Raw genomic sequence first — 20,620 nt, 5'->3', positions numbered from 1 at the left:
GGTCCACTCTCTCCCTGTGTACTCACCTAGTTGCGGTTGCAGGGGTCGAGTCACAGATCGTGTGTGTGAGTGTGTGTGTGTGTGTGTGTGTGTGTGTGTGTGTGTGTGTGTGTGTGTGTGTGTGTACTCACCTAGTTGTACTCACCTAGTTGAGGTTGCGGGGGTCGAGTCCGAGCTCCTGGCCCCGCCTCTTCACTGATCGCTAATGATGTGTGTGTGTGTGTGTGTGTGTGTGTGTGTGTGTGTGTATGTATGTATGTCAGTGTGATCGTTCAGGTTTGCTATCTGAAAGAACAGTTAGATGAACGCTTGAGCAGTGATCCATGAATGTCAGGCGGGAGAGTTGAGTCAGTTGCGGGGAACCTTTCTTCTTAGAGTTGAGGTGCGCCAAGGTCGCCGCAACACAGTCGTAACACAGCTTCAACACAGCTGTCGCAAAAAGGTTGAGTCACTGGGAGGGGAATGGAGGGGGGGGGGCGTACTTAGTTTGTGTTGCGTCGCAACAAGGCTGTAAATGGTTAAACAATGTCACATGTGTCCTACCACCTTTTTTGTGTCTTGCCTCCCAAGGCAGCGACAGCACAGCCACAACAGTCACAACAAAACAAAAGCACAGCCGTAACATAAAACACAGCACAACAATACCACATTTGTAACTCAGCAGCAACACAGTCACCATATAAGCACAATACAAACCGTCAAACACAGCCATACCACATCAGTGACGCAGCCGCACCACAGCCACAACACAGGAGCAACAGCAGTCACAGCGCAGTCACAACACAGACTTCACAAAACAACAACATAGCCCACGTAAACACTCCAACACTATTTTCTGCATGAATATACCTCATCAGTTCCACTGCCCTCTTGCTGGTGGGTCATCCTGAGAGAGTAATTCCAGGTAACAGTAATTCCAGATGTACTGGGATGACTATGGAAGTTTCCGTGGATGCATAATGGAATGCATTACGTAGTACACAGAGCGTTTCTTGTGTGATGGAATACAACAGGGAAACATGACTAGATTTTGTAGCTACAATGTATCTTTCACGTAAAATAAGGTAGCAGCACACTGTCGGTGTTCCCACAATGTAACTTACTGAAATAAGGTAGCAACACGCTACTGATTTTCCTACAGTATAACTCACAGATAACCCGCTCAGAAGAGACAAACTTATGACGACATTTCGGTCCGACTTAGACCATTAACTAGTCATAGTGTACCTCTCGTATAGAATAAGATAGCAACATATTCTGGGTGTTCCCACAATGTGATCTCCTTACAAACTAGTACAGCCACACTAATGATGAAGAACAATATACACTAACCACGCCATACATAGCGCCTTATGAGTACTTCCCAGCTTCAATAATGATCGCCGAAGCATCCTATATTCACTAGTAATATATTCATCCTTATCTTCTATGCAAAGTCGTAAGAGGGCAGAGAGCCTAGGTAGGTGCAGATCGATGATAAACTGAAGCGAATCGCAAACCAAAAGCCGGCTAGAAAGCTTTTTTTTTTTTTTTCCTTCGCAGGACAGACAAGACTTTCACCCCTTTATCTAACAAATGAAGTATAATGACAAGACTAAACCACTTTTAAGTGTCAGTACGAGTCATTAATAACAATTTTTCTCTACTTGAATGTAATGATTACAGCGGCCTCTTGATACAGTCGACTACAACCACTCCTTTTCCCCTTCGTCCTGGACAAAGGATGCTAGACGCCAGTGCTGGGTGCCGCCATCTTGGACAAAGAAACAGTTGTGGATCGATTCTGAGGCGAGCTTAGGGGTGGGGTTGCTGGAGGGGGCGGAGGGGGGAGACTCGGTCAATCTATACAGAGGGAAACCCAAATTTTTATAACATAAAATACAAAACCGGAAACTAAATTTGTAAGAACAGCAGCCAGTTTACAAGAACCGTGTAAGTTGCACGAGAGCCTGGTGAAAAGACCACGAGGCATCGCTTCTGCATCAGTGCACGCAAAAGGAATAGTACAGAGTGTGGCATTTGATTCTAGTACAGTTAAATATCAGCTTTTGAAGCGAATCACGAGAGGCAGTCACAATTTATTGGATGGAAAATGATATTCCAATTTCTTCAGTACAAATGGCAAATTGGTACACAACCCAAAACTAATTCAAAGTTTCCGTTATGAAACCTCAGTTTTAACAATTTATAGCCAATCAAAGGAGGTAATCTTTTTTTCCAGTTTAATACAAATTAGCAAACTGTTACCTACACAGCCCAAAATCATTCCAAATCTTTCTCAACGTAAGACAGGCCAGTGTTTAATATCTGAAGCCGATCAGAGGTCATTCTCCAGTTACAACACAGAAGACAACTTTATTAAACCTGGATTCCAACACACACTGGATTACTCCTTCATGATAAAGTTGATATGTTAACTAAGAAAAGTACCCTGAAGGATAATGTAGAATATAACTTTGGTGCATCTGTGGTATTAGGAATAATATTAGGAGAGAAGTAAATAATGAAATCGAATGCTATATGACTGCAGTTAGAAACTTGAGTTGATCTATAATCCTCTATGATAACATAAACGTAGATAAGTACGTTTATGGAGCAACTTGGAATGTGAACAAACTGATTGATATTGTAGTGGCCAGGCTTAGGCTTGGTTACAAGTACTTCTGGCAGTTTGGCTGACACATAGATGATGATCAAACCAAATACAAAGTATGTGTCCAACCCTATGGTCACTGTATTGAACACTGCGTGCTTAATTGTTCACTTGTTGATGAATATAGAGATAGGCAGCATAATACATATGTGATATGTCAACATATCTTATTAATGAAAAGAAAATACCAGATATATTAAGCAAGTCTCCTACATTTGTTTGTAACAGATAAGTGAACTGTAGAAATAAATCCAGGTGTACTCCTGTTTACCCTTTTGGGGCCTCGTTCCTCGGTCTTTTGTGTATCCATATGCTCTTGCACTACCGTCCAAAGAATGGATATGAGGTGCACAATACGCTACTAGCCACTTCGGTGGTAAAACCTAAAAATTTAATAAAACTGCAAAATTAAAATTTGCTCAACCCAACATCAAGCTGAAGCTTCCATTGTGGAACAACTAAAGTTTGTAGCTGACCAGAAGATGCCATCTTCAGTTATTGTACAGAATGCTTTTCCAAATTTGAAGCTACACAATCAAAATGTATCAGCCGTCAAAAACTGAAGTCATTTAAACGACACGTGTTCAAGTTATTTCACAGGAAAAAAAATATATATACAATTTTAAAATATATGTGATAAATTTTTACCAACACATGTTAATAACAGCCTAAACTTTCTAAATAGGATGAATTAGTGTTGAAAGCTTGAAGCCGATAAGAAAGTTTGAAGCCGATAAGAAGAGGCTTTCTCAAGGCAACGCACAGAAACAGAAATTGAGAATGGTTTATGTAACACAAAACTGACTGCAGGGTACTTGTACATGGCAAAAGTCGTATGAACCTCTCTTATGTTACATTATGCCAATATTTGATAATTTGAAGCCAATCGGAAGAGGCGTTCTCAAGTTATAAAAGACAGCATTTGAGGAACAATACATTTTTGCTAAATTCAGGCAACCGTTTATAGTAATTCCTACGGGATGCCTAATTAAGTTTTACCATAGCTTTGTTTCTGGGCTGAATCGACAATAGGTAATTTCTCTTTCCCACACAGACAAGGTTTCAGGGAGAGAGAGGACCTAGTAGCGACCAGTGAAAAGGTGGAGCAAGGAGCTACGAATCAAACCCTGCAACCACAATTAGGTGGGTACACACACACACACACAAACATATACAAGTGCACATATGTGTAAATTACGAAAGGAAGGCACCTGATAATATAGACATAACGTAAAATTAGTTATGAAAAAAATCAATATTTCATTGCTTGAGCACTTAAATGCATTTTTACTATCTCTCCTCATATTCCTAGATTAGTATTTTAAAGTAAGTGTACGAATAGATAAAATACATCATACTTGCCTTTAATACAGACATAAGGTACATACTTGTAGCCTCATTTTTAACTTACTGTATGTTGTTGCCTTGGTACAATTATCATAAATTAACGATAACCGAACTTAGCTTAGCCTAGCCTAAATAAGGTTCATAGATAAATTACAAGTTAAAGTGATAGAAAAAGGAACGGTCCAATTATAATGTTTCAAGTACGCATGATACTTATATTTAGAAGAGCAAATATATCATGTTTTGACTTATGTTGAAATATGTATTAATATGTGTAAGTAATCAATCCGGTTACGAATCTGAGGACTAGCTGGTATATTTAACATATCACAAGAACATACCTTCATGCAGAATATCCCAATGGTAATGGTATGGTATAGTGTATGATGTCATATTGTAACCTAGTGTCCCTGTTGCCCTTAAATATTTATTAAGGTGCGCTTCATTAAAAAAAAAAAAAAGACAACGACCTACTTATTGGTGACAAGGGCATATTGCTTATTGATGACGAAATATATTGTTTATTGATGAGTAGGGCATAATGCCTCTGCATTTTCTACAAAAATCATTTGAGTATAAAATGGAAGAAATTCTTTGTGACTTTGATACTTACGCATTACTTACGAAGAATCCAGTTTAACAGGTTAAACGTTCCTTTACTAATAACTCACAATTTATGTTGCAAAGATCAGGCCTGGCAGCCCAGAGTGACAGCCTAGAGTCAGTCAAAACAGTTCGTCTAGAAATGACACCTATAGCTGGGACGTGGTACCTTCAGCCCATGATAAATATGATGTGAATTTTATAGACAATTTTCTATGCTTTAATGTATGGACTATTTTTCAGTCTCGTTGGTTTTGATGTGATTTCTTTATCAACGTGTCTGAAGATGATCTTTTGGACTTTCTTGTTGAAGACCTCGAAATATGATCGTCCATAACCATTAACCTGATTACATCATGTACAGCAGCCAGTAAATTTGCGTTTAATGAAAAAGTCTTATTCGCATCAATTTGGCATAACTTTGGAAAAAAAAAGTGCTTCCTGCAATGAGTAACTTGAGTATGCAATATTCTGAGACGAATTTTGGAAAACAGCATTCCTCTTCTTCACATTAAATGGTGGAGATATGGTGAAGCACCCTGAAAGTGGTCATGTATTAAAAGATATAATTCCCACTTAGTTTGAATTCACTGGTCGCTTCCATTGAAATGAATATGGAGAATAAGACAAAGTGAGTTATTTTCTTTTTAGGAGCCACATTTCCATAGGAATAGTTTAAATGGGATAAAAGCTAGAATTTGTCACCGTATGTTGGTGGAGTTGGGGTTTTTATTTAAGAAACAAAATTTTTTTGGGTCACAGATAATGGCCAGAACAAATCTTCCAAGTATTCTAGTTGAACAATTATGACTACGGTGTAGTGGTTCAAAAATAGCCAGACCCTGGGTTAAATCTTGAACACTTAAAGATAATACATACTTGTTAATGTTACACTCACAACCACGTGGAGAAAATATAACATAAGGCAAAAGAGTCCTTAATCCTAGGTACACAAAAAATATGAGTTAGATGCAACTTATATACATGGCAAGACACTAGACACTTGTCTTAAGTCAAATAAAAGAACTTAATCAGGTGCAGGAACGGAGTGCCTTTAGGACCAGTGTAATTAAAACACAAACTTTTTACTGTCATTATATATTGAGGTTGAATCATGATGTAATTATAGCCGACTCGAGTTTTTCTTTTCTTTTTTACATTTATACATGCGTCTTGTTGTACATATAAGGGAAGCAGCCGCCCAGTTAGCATTACAGTCATGATTCTTAACATACTGGAAAACAGTTGATTTCTCTGTTGAATATCTAACAGATCTGTTACGTAAGCAACTCTGGTGAAGTGCTTCATGATGTTATCATAGCCCTACTGAAGTCTTCCAGCTCACGTTGGCAGATTTCATTACCTGATGGACGAAAAACCAGCATGTATGAGCGAATAGGACACGGAAACATAGTTACATATTGGAAACAAAATCATGCTATCATATGGAGCAGGGAAGCACCACACTACTGATATACACAATTTCCCTTAATTAAAAAATGTCATATATATGATTGGTTTCCATCCTTGCAAGGAATTTCACATATATCATGTACATCAAGGGTGGTGGTGGTGGTGGTATTTTTGTTTAAATTCGCTAGTTCACAATTACCTATTTTTGGAGTAGGAGAGGTGCAGTTTTACTTTGAGCTGTGATCACATATTTCATGGTCTCGTAAAATGTTTTTACGATAAGAAGTTTTAAATTTAGGATCAGTTGCCAGTGTGGTGTTTTCAGTCGTCTTACAGTCTCAACAGCAACTGGATCTTATTTGACCTTTATTTGTATAAATTACTGTGAATACATGGAAAAAAATAGAATTGCGCAATGATGGTGCTGTTTCATTTTCTCACTGTAGCGGACTGCACAGTAGAGACATTCCAGAGACAACATTTCTCTGGAAGGTGTCCCAAGATATTTGGGAAATTGAACGAATAACAACAACAAAATAATAATGTTATGTTCTTTTATTCTTTAATAATAATAATAATGAAAATAATAATAAAGAAAATAATAATAATAATAATAATAATAATAATAATAATAATGATAATAATAATAATAATAATAATAACAACAACAATAATAATAATAATAATAATAATAATAATAATAATAATAATAATAATAATAATATTCTTTTCTTATTATTATTATTATGTTCGTGTTAAATCCGTAAGTGTCAAACGGTGCCTGGGGGAATTATTATATAATCAGGATTGATCCAAGGAAGAGGTGGGCATTTCCAGTTCCTTGGACCAAGAACCCTTTATTAGCACACCAAGGCATCTCTCTCTCTTGAAAAATGATCGAATGCAGTGGTAAACAGTGAAGCTGTATTCCCTCTGATCATAAGCACATCAAGGAAGGTTAAACTGCCTTGTTTTCTTACACTCTTAGATTTAATCCTAGTAATTAGATCACTTAAATTTTCCAAGAAAGTACGGAAGCTGCCTCCAACGCTTTTAGCAAACAGAAAAAAAAAATATCCTTAACCAATATGTAAAATGAGTAACCATATTGAAGGCGTTTCGGCCACACACAGCTTTACTGGCGACTTTTCGCTCACACAGTGCATTTTATCGTCACAAACCAAAAGTAGTCGAGCTTGCTCTCTAAAGTGCTTTTTACGGGAAATATTAGCAAAACCTTCATAAATTATAAATAAAAAAATGAAAAAAAATCTTGGTATTTTGCAATATTTTTCGCATTAATATTTTTTCAAGCATTTGTAAGAAATGACAATAAAACTTCAGTATGGGGGGAAACATCGTCAAAAAAAGTTTCTTGCAAAGGTACTTGTGCTTATTTCTCATAACTGTGCCACAGTACGCACCGAGGCTTGGCTCATGATAATATATGACTTTCAACGTATTCCTTGTAATAAAGTTGGTAGAATTACCGACAATATGTAAAGTAAAAGGACACAAGTGCAACTAATGTGACATTTATTGTGGCAACGTTTCGCTCTCCAGGAGCTTTATCAAGCCATTACAAACAATACATGGACACAGAGGGTAAATAAAGGCTCAGAGTGAGGTGTAATACTAGTGAGGTACCATTTCGATGTTCACTAGTGGTAGTAGTAGTAGTAGTGGTAGTGACAAAAGTAATACAATATGGTAGAGCAATTAATTCGTACATGAGTAAAAGGATATAAAAGCTATTACTTGGGTAACATAAAAATAGGTTGGACAAATATAGACTGGAATGAGGCAGCTTGTTTCAGTGTTCACTCTCTGTGCTTTGTGTAGTATAACAGGAGAGACTATGTGATGGCAGGGTTTACTGTTTTCAGGAGGATTCTTGCTAAGACTTCGGAGATGGTGAAGCTGCCGTTGTTTTGTTTAATTGTATTCGAAACAACGGCAGCCTCACCATCTCCGAAGTCTTAGCAAGAATCCTCCTGAAAACAGTAAACCCTGCCATCACATAGTCTCTCCTGTTATACTACACAAAGCACAGAGAGTGAACACTGAAACAAGCTGCCTCATTCCAGTCTATATTTGTCCAACCTATTTTTATGTTACCCAAGTAATAGCTTTTATATCCTTTTACTCATGTACGAATTAATTGCTCTACCATATTGTATTACTTTTGTCACTACCACTACTACTACTACTACTACTACTACTACTACTACTACTACTACTACTACTACTACTACTACTACTACTACTACTACTACTACTACTACTACTACCACCACTAGTGAACATCGAAATGGTACCTCACTAGTATTACACCTCACTCTGAGCCTTTATATACCCTCTGTGTCCATGTATTGTTTGTAATGGCTTGATAAAGCTCCTGGAGAGCGAAACGTTGCCACAATAAATGTCACATTAGTTGCACTTGTGTCCTTTTACTTAACGTATTCCTTGTAAGGACTGGAGAAGACCGGTAAGACTGGGACTACGTATAACTCTGGGCTTTCTGCGTGCACAACTGTCACCCATCTCTACAAACCCTGTATCATGGTGAAATAAAATTATTTTTACTACTACTACTACTACTACTACTACTACTACTATATTTTACCTACTTCTCTAGTGAAAGAACTCGCATCATTAAAACAAAAAACACTGGTAGAAACACACAACTTGGTGAGCACTGTAATGATAACCGTAAGAGATGGTTGATATCACTTGTGTTACACCAGATTTTCTAAAACGAAAAAGTCATTGACAGGAACTTTAGTGAGAAGCGAGTTAATGTCACGGCTCAGCATTTTTCTGTGCATTCTTTACGTCACAAGGGTCACCTAATACGTAAGGATGAATAGCTGACTATTTCAGAGTTAACTGAATTGTCCTTAATAAATGGAAATAAGAAATAAATATTACAGTGAAGAAAAAGTGATAAAATTTACTATCGGACAGGATGAGAGACATGACAAAGCAGAAGGAAGTTTACAAACTGTGTTGTGCACTCAACTGGTCACGTCTTGGACATGAATACTCTAAAAATCAAAATAATTTACATCCTGGAGAGTTCAATTTCAACCGTTTAGTCTCAAGGCTTCTGGATATATGCAGCAAATATACAATATATTCTTTATATAATTCTAGGCATTGTGTTTGAGCGTGAGATCCTTCTCCCCCCTTCCCTCCAAAAACAGGCCACCGAAGAAAAAGACTGTCATTAATTGGCGGAAGCTTCAGGAGAGACGAGGAAGAACAACAAAGGCTTAACATACGAAAACACTGATTAAAACAGTGGCAGAAGAAAGAGATGGATACGTCAGGAAGTCGTGAAGCCTAATGCGAGCAGCAACAGGAAGAAGAAAACACGATTGAGATTGTTAAAGGCGGGACATATGAAGTAGAAGAGGAGGATAAAAAGAAGTCAAAAGAAGAAAATAAGGTGGATGAGGACGAAAAATATTCAGTTAGGATATCTACTAACAAACCATAATAGTTACAATGTCTGGAAAGGGATAGGAAAAAGGAAGAAGAAGAGGCAAAGAATACGCTTGAGGGTAGTATGTTAAAACACTTGGTAATGCATAATAGGGCAATAAATTAATTTTTATTATTACCTTACTGATATAGCCTATTTTTAATTTGTATGTTTTGTCATGTCATTTTTCTTTAGCTAATATATTTTTTTTATAACTCCAAATTGCGTTACATATAGCTGCTGGTGCTCCTACAAGGGTTGCAGCTGCAACTGCTGCTGCTACAACAACTATTGCTTTTGGAAATAAATGGTAACTATTGCTTTTCAAGACCACTTTTTCTGCTGTTATTATTTTTTTTTATTATCACACTGGCCGATTCCCACCAAGGCAGGGTGGCCCGAAAAAGAAAAACTTTCACCAACATTCACTCCATCACTGTCTTGCCAGAAGGGTGCTTTACACTACAGTTTTTAAACTGCAACATTAACACCCCTCCTTCAGAGTGCAGGCACTGTACTTCCCATCTCCAGGACTCGAGTCCGGCCTGCCGGTTTCCCTGAATCCCCTCATAAATGTTACTTTGCTCACACTCCAACAGCACGTCAAGTATTAAAAACCATTTGTCTCCATTCACTCCTATCAAACACGTTCACGCATGCCTGCTGAAAGTCCAAGCCCCTCGCACACAAAACCTCCTTTACCCCCTCCCTCATTATTATTCTTATTATTATTCTTGTTATTACAACTACTGCTCTTGGAGATTACAGTTTCTACTGTTGCTACTTTTGTTGTTGTAACTACTTCCACTACGGCTCCTGCTGCAACTACTGTCGACAACGCTGCGTCCAAATATATTTTTAATGCCGCTGCTGCTACTTTCGCTCTTTCAGCTCTTTCACTGATTCTGTTGTTGGTAGTTTTGCTTTCGTTGCTGTCACATCAGCTGTTGAGGCTATTATTGTTATTCCTGTTGCTACTGCCATATCTTCTGTTGCTGCTACTGCTGTTGCATCTACCGCTATACTACTACTACTAATACTAATGCGACTTTTTTTTTTACTACTTCTGCAACTGTTCCTACTAGTGTTACTACTATTACTGCTGCTGCTGCTGCTGTTGTTGTTGCAGCTCTTACTATTATTACCATTATTACATTTGTTACTGCTTTTCTGTTCTGTTGCTGTTTCTGCTACTACTACTACTAGGCAGCAGAGAGAGACAGGTCGGCTGTTGGCGCTTTCCATACTTCCCGTTATATATTATACGTACTACCAGCCTTCGTGAGTATTTTTACCCATCCACGTATCGAAAACCCACTTGACAAATCATTTGTCATGTGGGTTTTCGATATGTGGATGGGTAAAAATACTCACGTAGGCTGGTAGTACGTATAATATATAACGGGAAGTATGGAAAGCGCCAACAGCCGACCTGTCTCTCTCTGCTGCCTAACTACGACTGACCCATAGTGCCTACGGGTGAGGGTGTTTGAAATCCTGCTATGGTCAGCAGCAATATGAATAATCAGTCAGTGATTCACGCAGACGGTTGGTAGTGAGTCATCTACTGGTACACTGGTTACTGGTAACTGGTTACTAGGAACTGGTACTATTACTGAGACTGCTTGTGCTGCTGGTATTGCAGATACTGCTAGTTTTCCTGGTGTTGCTCTTCCTACTGATGATGTCGCTGCTAATTTTTATGTCACTGCTGTTGCTGCTGTTATTGATGGTGAAACTGTTGCTGCTGTTGGTGCTGATGTTGCTATAGCAATAGCGGAAAGATCAACAATAATGGTAACAAAAATCACGTCACAAATATACAGCAAAAACAATGACAGCCAAAACAATAACATCAGCACTAGCAACAACAATAGTAATAATAATAATAATAATAATAATAATAATAATAATAATAATAATAATAATAATAATAATAATAATAATAATAATAATAATAATAATAAAATTAATAACAATAATATTATTAATAATGATAATAACAATTGGTGCCCTTGCTATATCTGTTGACCTACAAGAGACCCGTGCCAGGACCTGTCCTGCAAACCTACCTGAGTTGAACCCACAAAAGAACTAAGAACTCTGGCTGCATGCAAGGGGAAGCTAGCTCAGGTGGCCCGAGATCATATTAACTTACCAACTGCCTGGATGATGACACTGTAGTTCAAACGGGTTCAAAGTTTTTCAAGGGCTTAAGAAGCATACCTGGAGGGTATTCCAGGGGTCAACGCCTCCGCTGCTCGGTTCATGACCAGGCCTCACATGGACAGTAATGCCAGAGCATCGTCGCCCATCGAGGTATAAAAATGATAGGTCTTCTTAGCTAAGTACATTGCAGAGTTGTGGTAAAAAAAAGTTTGTTGGGAAATTGAAAGGATGAGGATACAGTTTCTTATTTAAATCCAGATGCTAGGACTAGAAACAGATCAGTTGTTTCTAGCTGAAACTATGTGAAAGTTTTCATAGCTGGTGGAAAGTTTTCAAAGCCTCGATAAATTCAGATCTGCAGCATTTTTATGGTATCATTATGGGGGGATGTTAAACTCTTAAGAAAAGGTTAAGAGGAAGTAATTAGGTTTGTTCCGAAGAAAAGAAAAGATTAAGTCGAGGTCCTTAATGAGGAACCCTTTACCTACTTTCAAGCGTATGTATAAGAAGCTCGAAAAAACAGTGACTAACAAACATATGTATCCTTGATGCATCATGCAAGAAATGATGAGATATAATTGTCTGTAAACGTGATTCAGATAACAACTTTCTGCATCACATCATCATTATACAATCCTTTTCATAATCCAACCCTTTTCGGTATACAATCCTTCTCGAGTACGCTATCCTTTTTTTTTTTCTAGCAGCCTCTTTTCATTCTTTCAAAAGTTTTGGCTCCGTGAATCTCGTCAGATTCTTTTTAGTCAGTTATGAATCCAGTAGCCATCTTCTTACTGAAGATTACTCCCAGAATTAATCCGTCCTTAGAATCAGTTACATTCATTCCATCTGGGATTGCCTCACTATTTTCCTTATAATTTTGTGGGAAATATTATATTTTCCAGCTCGCTCGCCTGCAGCCGCGAGGCCACTCATCTTCCTAACTGCCGTAACCATCTTCGTGGAATTCTCACATTAAGATTAGATAAAATTTCTCCATTATATTAGGTTAGGTTAGAGTAGGTTAGTTTGGTTAGGTTAGGTTAGGTTTGCTTTAGTTAGGTTTGGTTTGATCAGGTTAGTTTAGGTTAGGTTAGGTTAGGTTAGGTTAGGTTAGGTTAGGTTAGGTTAGGTTAGGTTAGGTTAGGTTAGGTTAGGTTTGCTTAGGTTAGGTTTGGTTAGATTAGGTTCAGTTAGGTTAGGTTTAGTTAGGTTAGGTTTAGTTAAGTTTGGTTTGCTTAGGTTAGATTAGGTTAGATTAAGTTTGGTTAGGTTTAGTTTTCCTATATCTATTAAAAATTAACCAAATATAGCATATCCCAAAGAAAAAAAGTATTAATGTAAGATAAAGGCCAGAAAAGTTCTGCTAAGCGAACGGGAAGGTGACAGCCACTGAGAGTGTTACATTTCCTAGGTGAAGTACCTCATTATACGTAGGTCAGCAAAAGGCAAGCAGAGGTTAGTAACAGATAGTGTGGCTGAGTTGGGTATATATGTCGTGCCGAATAGGTAAAACTGGTCAATTAGCAAGAACTCATTTAAAATTAAGTCTTTTCTAAAATTTTCTCTTATACGTTTAACATATTTTTTCATTTAAGTTAACGTAAAAATTAATAATTTTGTACCAAAAGAACCTTAGAAAACTTATATAACCTTATTATAACAAGCGCAATTTAATTTATCCTAGTCCAACTAAATATAGTTTAGATAAGTTTATAATAATTTAATAATGAACAAACATAGTTAAATGTATAATTTTTCTTTTAGTTCAGAATGAGTTTTGCGAAATTATTGCATACACAAATTTTCTCTTGCCTTATTTGGCAAGAAGAGCGTTGCTATTTAAGCCAAAATCGCAAGTTTTACCTATTCGGCACGACATTTTATATATATATATATATATATATATATATATATATATATATATATATATATATATATATATATATATTTATATATATATACATATATATATACATTATATATATATATATATACATATATATACATATATATATACATATATATATTTTTTTTTTTTTTTATTATCACACCGGCCGATTCCCACCAAGGCAGGGTGGCCCGAAAAAGAAAAACTTTCACCATCATTCACTCCATCACTGTCTTGCCAGAAGGGTGCTTTAGACTACAGTTTTTAAACTGCAACATTAACACCCCTCCTTCAGAGTGCAGGCACTGTACTTCCCATCTCCAGGACTCAAGTCCGGCCTGCCGGTTTCCCTGAATCCCTTCATAAATGTTACTTTGCTCACACTCCAACAGCACGTCAAGTATTAAAAACCATTTGTCTCCATTCACTCCTATCAAACACGCTCACGCATGCCTGCTGGAAGTCCAAGCCCCTCGCACACAAAACCTCCTTTACCCCCTCCCTCCAACCCTTCCTAGGCCGACCCCTACCCCGCCTTCCTTCCACTACAGACTGATACACTCTTGAAGTCATTCTGTTTCGCTCCATTCTCTCTACATGTCCGAACCACCTCAACAACCCTTCCTCAGCCCTCTGGACAACAGTTTTGGTAATCCCGCACCTCCTCCTAACTTCCAAACTACGAATTCTCTGCATTATATTCACACCACACATTGCCCTCAGACATGACATCTCCACTGCCTCCAGCCTTCTCCTCGCTGCAACATTCATCACCCACGCTTCACACCCATATAAGAGCGTTGGTAAAACTATACTCTCATACATTCCCCTCTTTGCCTCCAAGGACAAAGTTCTTTGTCTCCACAGACTCCTAAGTGCACCACTCACTCTTTTTCCCTCATCAATTCTATGATTCACCTCATCTTTCATAGACCCATCCGCTGACACGTCCACTCCCAAATATCTGAATACGTTCACCTCCTCCATACTCTCTCCCTCCAATCTGATATTCAATCTTTCATCACCTAATCTTTTTGTTATCCTCATAACCTTACTCTTTCCTGTATTCACCTTTAATTTTCTTCTTTTGCACACCCTACCAAATTCATCCACCAATCTCTGCAACTTCTCTTCATATATATATATATATATATATATATGCTAAAATTGCGAACAAGCGATGCAAGATGCAAAAACAACGACAGGGGAAGTTGAATGATAGCTCTAGGCCTTTCGTGTTGCAATCAACACATCATCAGGTGCTTGCAGAGTTGCAGATAAGAGGAGGAGGTCCAAGAAAATACGATCATCCAAGGCTTGAAGAACAGAAACAGGTACAGAACACGATTTCATTGGGACGATGTTTCGCTCTGTGTGGAGCTTCAAGCCAAGTTGACTTGTGGATTGCCTTCTCAACCAGGCTGTTGCTGCTAGCAACCCGCTGGCCCAGTGAAGAAACATACAGCAGCATTATTACTGTTTCACTCACGGAGAAGCGCTAAACCCATAAGGGTCAAACAGCATGGAAGGTAATCAGGTTAAATCTAAGATGTGATTTAGCTTCAGTTCTTTGGATCAAAAGTCTCTTCCTTTTGAAGGGACAAATAGCAATAAGCATAATCAATAAGCATTATTATTATTATTATTATTTAAATTTTTTTTATTAGCACACTGGCCGATTCCCACCAAGGCAGGGTGGCCCGAAAAAGAAAAACTTTCACCATCATTCACTCCATCACTGTTTTGCCAGAAGGGTGCTTTACACTACAGTTTTTAAACTGCAACATTAACACCCCTCCTTCAGAGTGCAGGCACTGTACTTCCCATCTCCAGGACTCGAGCCCGGCCTGCCGGTTTTCCTGAATCCCTTCATAAATGTTACTTTGCTCACACTCCAACAGTACGTCAAGTTGTTAAATTAGACACATGTGCAACTCTTGGGTATCTTTATTGAGGAAACGTTTCGCCACACAGTGGCTTCGTCAGTCCACACAAAGGATGAAGCCACTGTGTGGCGAAACGTTTCCTCAATAAAGATACCCAAGAGTTGCACATGTGTCTAATTTAACAACATGTCGGTTCTTTGAACCATTCATGTACAATCACGTCAAGTACTAAAAACCATTTGATCCATTCACTCCTATCAAACACGCTCACGCATGCCCGCTGGAAGTCCAAGCCCCTCGCACACAAAACCTCCTTTACCACCTACCTCCAAGTTTTCCTAGGCCGACCCCTACCCCGCCTTCCTTCCACTACAGACTGATACACTCTTGAAGTCATTCTGCTTCGCTCCATTCTCTCTACATGTCCAAACCACCTCAACAACCCTTCCTCAGCCCTCTGGACAACAGCTTTGTCAATCCCCCACCTCCTCCTAATTTCCAAACTACGAATTCTCTGCATTATATTCACACCACACATAGCCCTCAGACATGACATCTCCACTGCCTCCAGCCTTCTCCTCGCTGCAACATTCATCACCCATGCTTCACAACCATATAAGAGCGTTGGTAAAACTATACTCTCATACATTCCCCTCTTTGCCTCCAAGGACAAAGTTCTTTGTCTCCACAGACTCCTAAGTGCACCGCTCACCCTTTTCCCCTCATCAATTCTATGATTCACCTCATCTTTCATAGACCCATCCGCTGACACGTCCACTCCCAAATATCTGAATACATTCACCTCCTCCATACTCTCTCCCTCCAATCTGATATCCAATCTTTCATCACCTAATCTTTTTGTTATCTTCATAACCTTACTCTTTCCTGTATTCACTTTTAATTTTCTTCTTTTACATGCCCCACCAAATTCATCCACGAACCTCTGCAACTTCTCTTCAGAATCTCCCAAGAGCACAGTGTCATCAGCAAAGAGCAACTGTGACAACTCCCACTTTATGTGTGATTCTTCATCTTTTAACTCCACGCCTCTTGCCAAGGCCCTCGCATTTACTTCTCTTACAACCCCATCTATAAATATATTAAACAACCACGGTGACATCACACATCCTTGTCTAAGGCCTACTTTTACTGGGAAATAATTTCCCTCTTTCCTACATACTCTAACTTGAGCCTCACTATCCTCGTAAAAACTCTTCACTGCTTTCAGTAACCTACCTCCTATACCATACACCTGCAACATCTGCCACATTGCCCCCCTATCCACCCTGTCACAGGCCTTTTCCAAATCCATAAATGCCACAAAAACCTCATTATTCTTATCTAAATACTGTTCACTTATATGTTTCGCTGTAAACACCTGGTCCACACACCCCCTACCTTTCCTAAAGCCTCCTTGTTCATCTGCTATCCTATTCTCCGTCTTACTCTTAATTCTTTCAATAATAACTCTACCATACACTTTACCAGGTATACTCAACAGACTTATCCCCCTATAATTTTTGCACTCTCTTTTGTCCCCTTTGCCTTTATACGAAGGAACTATGCATGCTCTCTGCCAATCCCTAGGTACCTTACCCTCTTCCATACATTTATTAAATAATAGCACCAACCACTCCAAAACTATATCCCCACCTGCTTTTAACATTTCTATCTTTATCTCATCAATCCCGGCTGCCTTACCCCCTTTCATTTTACCTACTGCCTCACGAACTTCCCCCACACTCACAACTGACTCTTCCTCACTCCTACAAGATGTTGTTCCTCCTTGCCCTATACATGAAATCACAGCTTCCCTATCTTCATCAACATTTAATAATTCCTCAAAATATTCCCTCCATCTTCCCAATACCTCTAACTCTCCATTTAATAACTCTCCTCTCCTATTTTTAACTGACAAATCCATTTGTTCTCTAGGATTCCTCAACTTGTTAATCTCACTCGAAAACTTTTTATTATTTTCAACAAAATTTGTTGATAACATCTCACCCACTCTCTCATTTGCTCTCTTTTTACATTGCTTCATCACTCTCTTAACCTCTCTCTTTTTCTCCATATACTCTTCCCTCCTTGCATCACTTCTACTTTGTAAAAACTTCTCATATGCTAACTTTTTCTCCCTAACTACTCTCTTTACATCATCATTCCACCAATCGCTCCTCTTCCCTCCCGCACCCACTTTCCTGTAACCACAAACTTCTGCTGAACATTCTAACACTACATTTTTAAACCTACCCCATACCTCTTCGACCCCATTGCCTATGCTCTCATTAGCCCATCTATCCTCCAATAGCTGTTTATATCTTACCCTAACTGCCTCCTCTTTTAGTTTATAAACCTTCACCTCTTTTATCTACTAATACATAATCCAAGAAACTACTGTCATTTCGCCCTACATCATATCTTGTATACTTATTTATTCTCTTTTTCTTAAAATATGTATTACCTACAACTAAACCCCTTTCTATACAAAGTTCAATCAAAGGGCTCCCATTATCTTTTACACCTGGCACACCAAACTTACCACACTCTCTCTAAAAGGTTCTCCTACCACAATTACTCTCTCACTTGGTTCAAAGGTTCCTATACATTCACTTAACATCTCCCAAAATCTCTCTCTCTCCTCTACATTCTTCTCTTCTCCAGGTGCATACACGCTTATTATGACTTACTTTTCGCATCCAACTTTTACTTTAATCCACATAATCCTTGAATTTACACATTCATATTCTCTTTTCTCCTTCCATAACTGATCATTCAACATTATTGCTACCCCTTCCATAGCTCTAACTCTCTCAGATACTCCAGATTTAATCCCATTTATTTCCCCCCACCGAAACTCCCCTACCCTCTTCAGCTTTGTTTCGCTTAGGGCCAGGACATCCAACTTCTTTTCATTCATAACATCAGCAATCATCTGTTTCTTGTCATCCGCACTACATCCACGCACATTTAAGCATCCCAGTTTTATAAAGTTTTTCTTCTTCTCTTTTTTAGTAAATGTCTACAGGAGAAGGGGTTACTAGCCCATTGCTATTATTATTATTAGCAGTAGTGGTAGTAACAATATATTTTGTATTAATTTTACTATTATCCTACTTACAAGTGGGATCTAATCCCAGATGTATTATAACAATTTATCAATATCAGAATCCATAACAACATTAATAATAAAAAAAAAAACAGCCCATTAATCCTTATAGTGATGAAGGTTGTAAAAATCTCAGGGAATTTCTCATTCCCAAGATGGAAGACGATAAATGAAATAATCAGTATTAATTTATCTTTTCAGAAAGGTAGTAATATTGTCCATTTATGTTGTCTGTGAGAACATATGCATTATTATTATTATTATTATTATTATTATTATTATTATTATTATTATTATTATTATTATTATTATTATTATTATTATTATTATTATTATTATCATTATCATCATTATTATTATTATTATTATTATTATTATTATTATTATTATTATTATTATTATTATTATTATTATTATTATTGTTATTATAATTATTTTTTTCAGGTTTGAACTAAGGATGGAAAGGGCAGCTCAAGTTCCTTAAATCAAGAGCCCTTAAAGAGCATCAAGGCACACTCCCATTGAAGGGATTCAGTGCGTTATACACCACATGCGTAAGATCAAGACGTTATTCACCACATGCGTAAGACCAAGGCGTTATTCACCACGTGCTTAAGACCAAGGCGTTATACACCACATGCGTAAGACCAAGGCGTTATACACCACATGCATAAGACCAAGGCGTTATACACTACATGCGTAAGACCAAGGCGTTATACACCACATGCGTAAGACCAAGGCGTTATTCACCACATGCGTAAGACCAAGGCGTTATACACCACATGCGTAAGACCAAGGCGTTATTCACCACATGCTTAAGACCAAGGCGTTATACCCACATGCGTAAGACCAAGGCGTTATTCACCACATGCGTAAGACCAAGGCGTTATTCACCACATGCGTAAGATCCTACCCTACAACACTAAGGTATGCCACAAGACTGCTACCATCATTGCAAGAAATAGAGGCCGTGACGGAACACTGCACGAAGTGGATCCAACGAAATACTTCACGAAGTGGATCTCAGGACAGGAGAAACTCTTCTTCTGGTTAGATATTTCTGCCTATTTTGCTTCGATCTGATCTCTAGAAGCTTTCCGGGTTGGCTTACATATACTTTGTCAAATATTTTGTAAGGGAAAGAAAAAAATTCACCCTCATGATACTTTTATTTTCGTATTTTCATTTTTGAAATTTACTGTTGCATTAATATATCTTAGGACCTAAGGGTTTAGGGCACAAAATCACTAAAAAACACCTCGTGTTTATATGTCATTTTGGCTTTGGTTCATTATTTTTACTTGGTTTTCCTAAAATGTTTCGTCAATTAAAAATATAAAACACTTTAAGTTGGATACTTACAAATTGGTCTAATATTACTCTCAAAACTGCTCAGAGATTCATAACTTCATGGCTTTCAAAAATCATGCTTTACATGTACTCGCATTCTGATAAGTATGTTCCTCTTTGATGTGTATGTGTTTGTGTGAGTGTGCACTGTGAGGAACAGTGTACGTACACGTGGAGTGATACATTGAGGGATACGTGGAGGGATGCGTGGAGGGATGCGTGGAGGGATACGTGGAGGGATACGTGGAGGGATACGTGGAGGGATGCGTGGAGGGATGCGTGGAGGGATGCGTGGAGGGATACGTGGAGGGATGCGTGGAGGGATACGTGGAGGGATGCGTGGAGGGATATATTTTCAGTATATTATAAATACACTTATTGCTTATTCTTGTTCTATTAGGTTCATATTTGGGATTAAAGTATTCTTGACTAGTGGTAAACAGGTGACCTGCAGCCTTAATGGTCCTTGCGTGTCGATAGGTTTGAAGCCCGGTTAAACAACCATCGTAAAGAAAAAAATTTATTTTCTTTAACTTATTTTGATGATTTGAAGAAAAGTGTATGAAGGAACACAAGTCTGTAGGTTTTGTCTAAATATTGAACGTAAAGAACCTTACTTACTGACGAACATTTGTTTCTGAAGACATGGTAACTCCACTGTAACACTCACTGTTCCTAATAAACTTGATGGAGGAGACTGAAGACTTTA

The 20,620-nt window shown here is 38.1% G+C and overlaps 1 long non-coding RNA gene across 1 annotated transcript in view; it reads left to right on the top strand.

The window, feature by feature from the left end:
• LOC138853034 (uncharacterized) overlaps positions 1-20,620 on the top strand; it is a 160,703-nt gene that overhangs the window by 138,921 nt on the left and 1,162 nt on the right. Inside the window, exon 2 of the long non-coding RNA XR_011392282.1 lies at positions 19,006-20,620. This exon is cut by the window's right edge and continues 1,162 nt beyond it. This is a non-coding gene — a long non-coding RNA (uncharacterized lncRNA). The remainder of the gene's footprint in view (positions 1-19,005) is intronic.

Source organism: Cherax quadricarinatus, chromosome 21, assembly GCF_038502225.1.
Source record: "Cherax quadricarinatus isolate ZL_2023a chromosome 21, ASM3850222v1, whole genome shotgun sequence".
NCBI classification, from domain to species: domain Eukaryota; kingdom Metazoa; phylum Arthropoda; class Malacostraca; order Decapoda; family Parastacidae; genus Cherax; species Cherax quadricarinatus.
The sequence above is the reverse complement of the archived record's forward strand: the minus strand, read 5'-3'. Positions and strand labels throughout refer to the sequence as shown.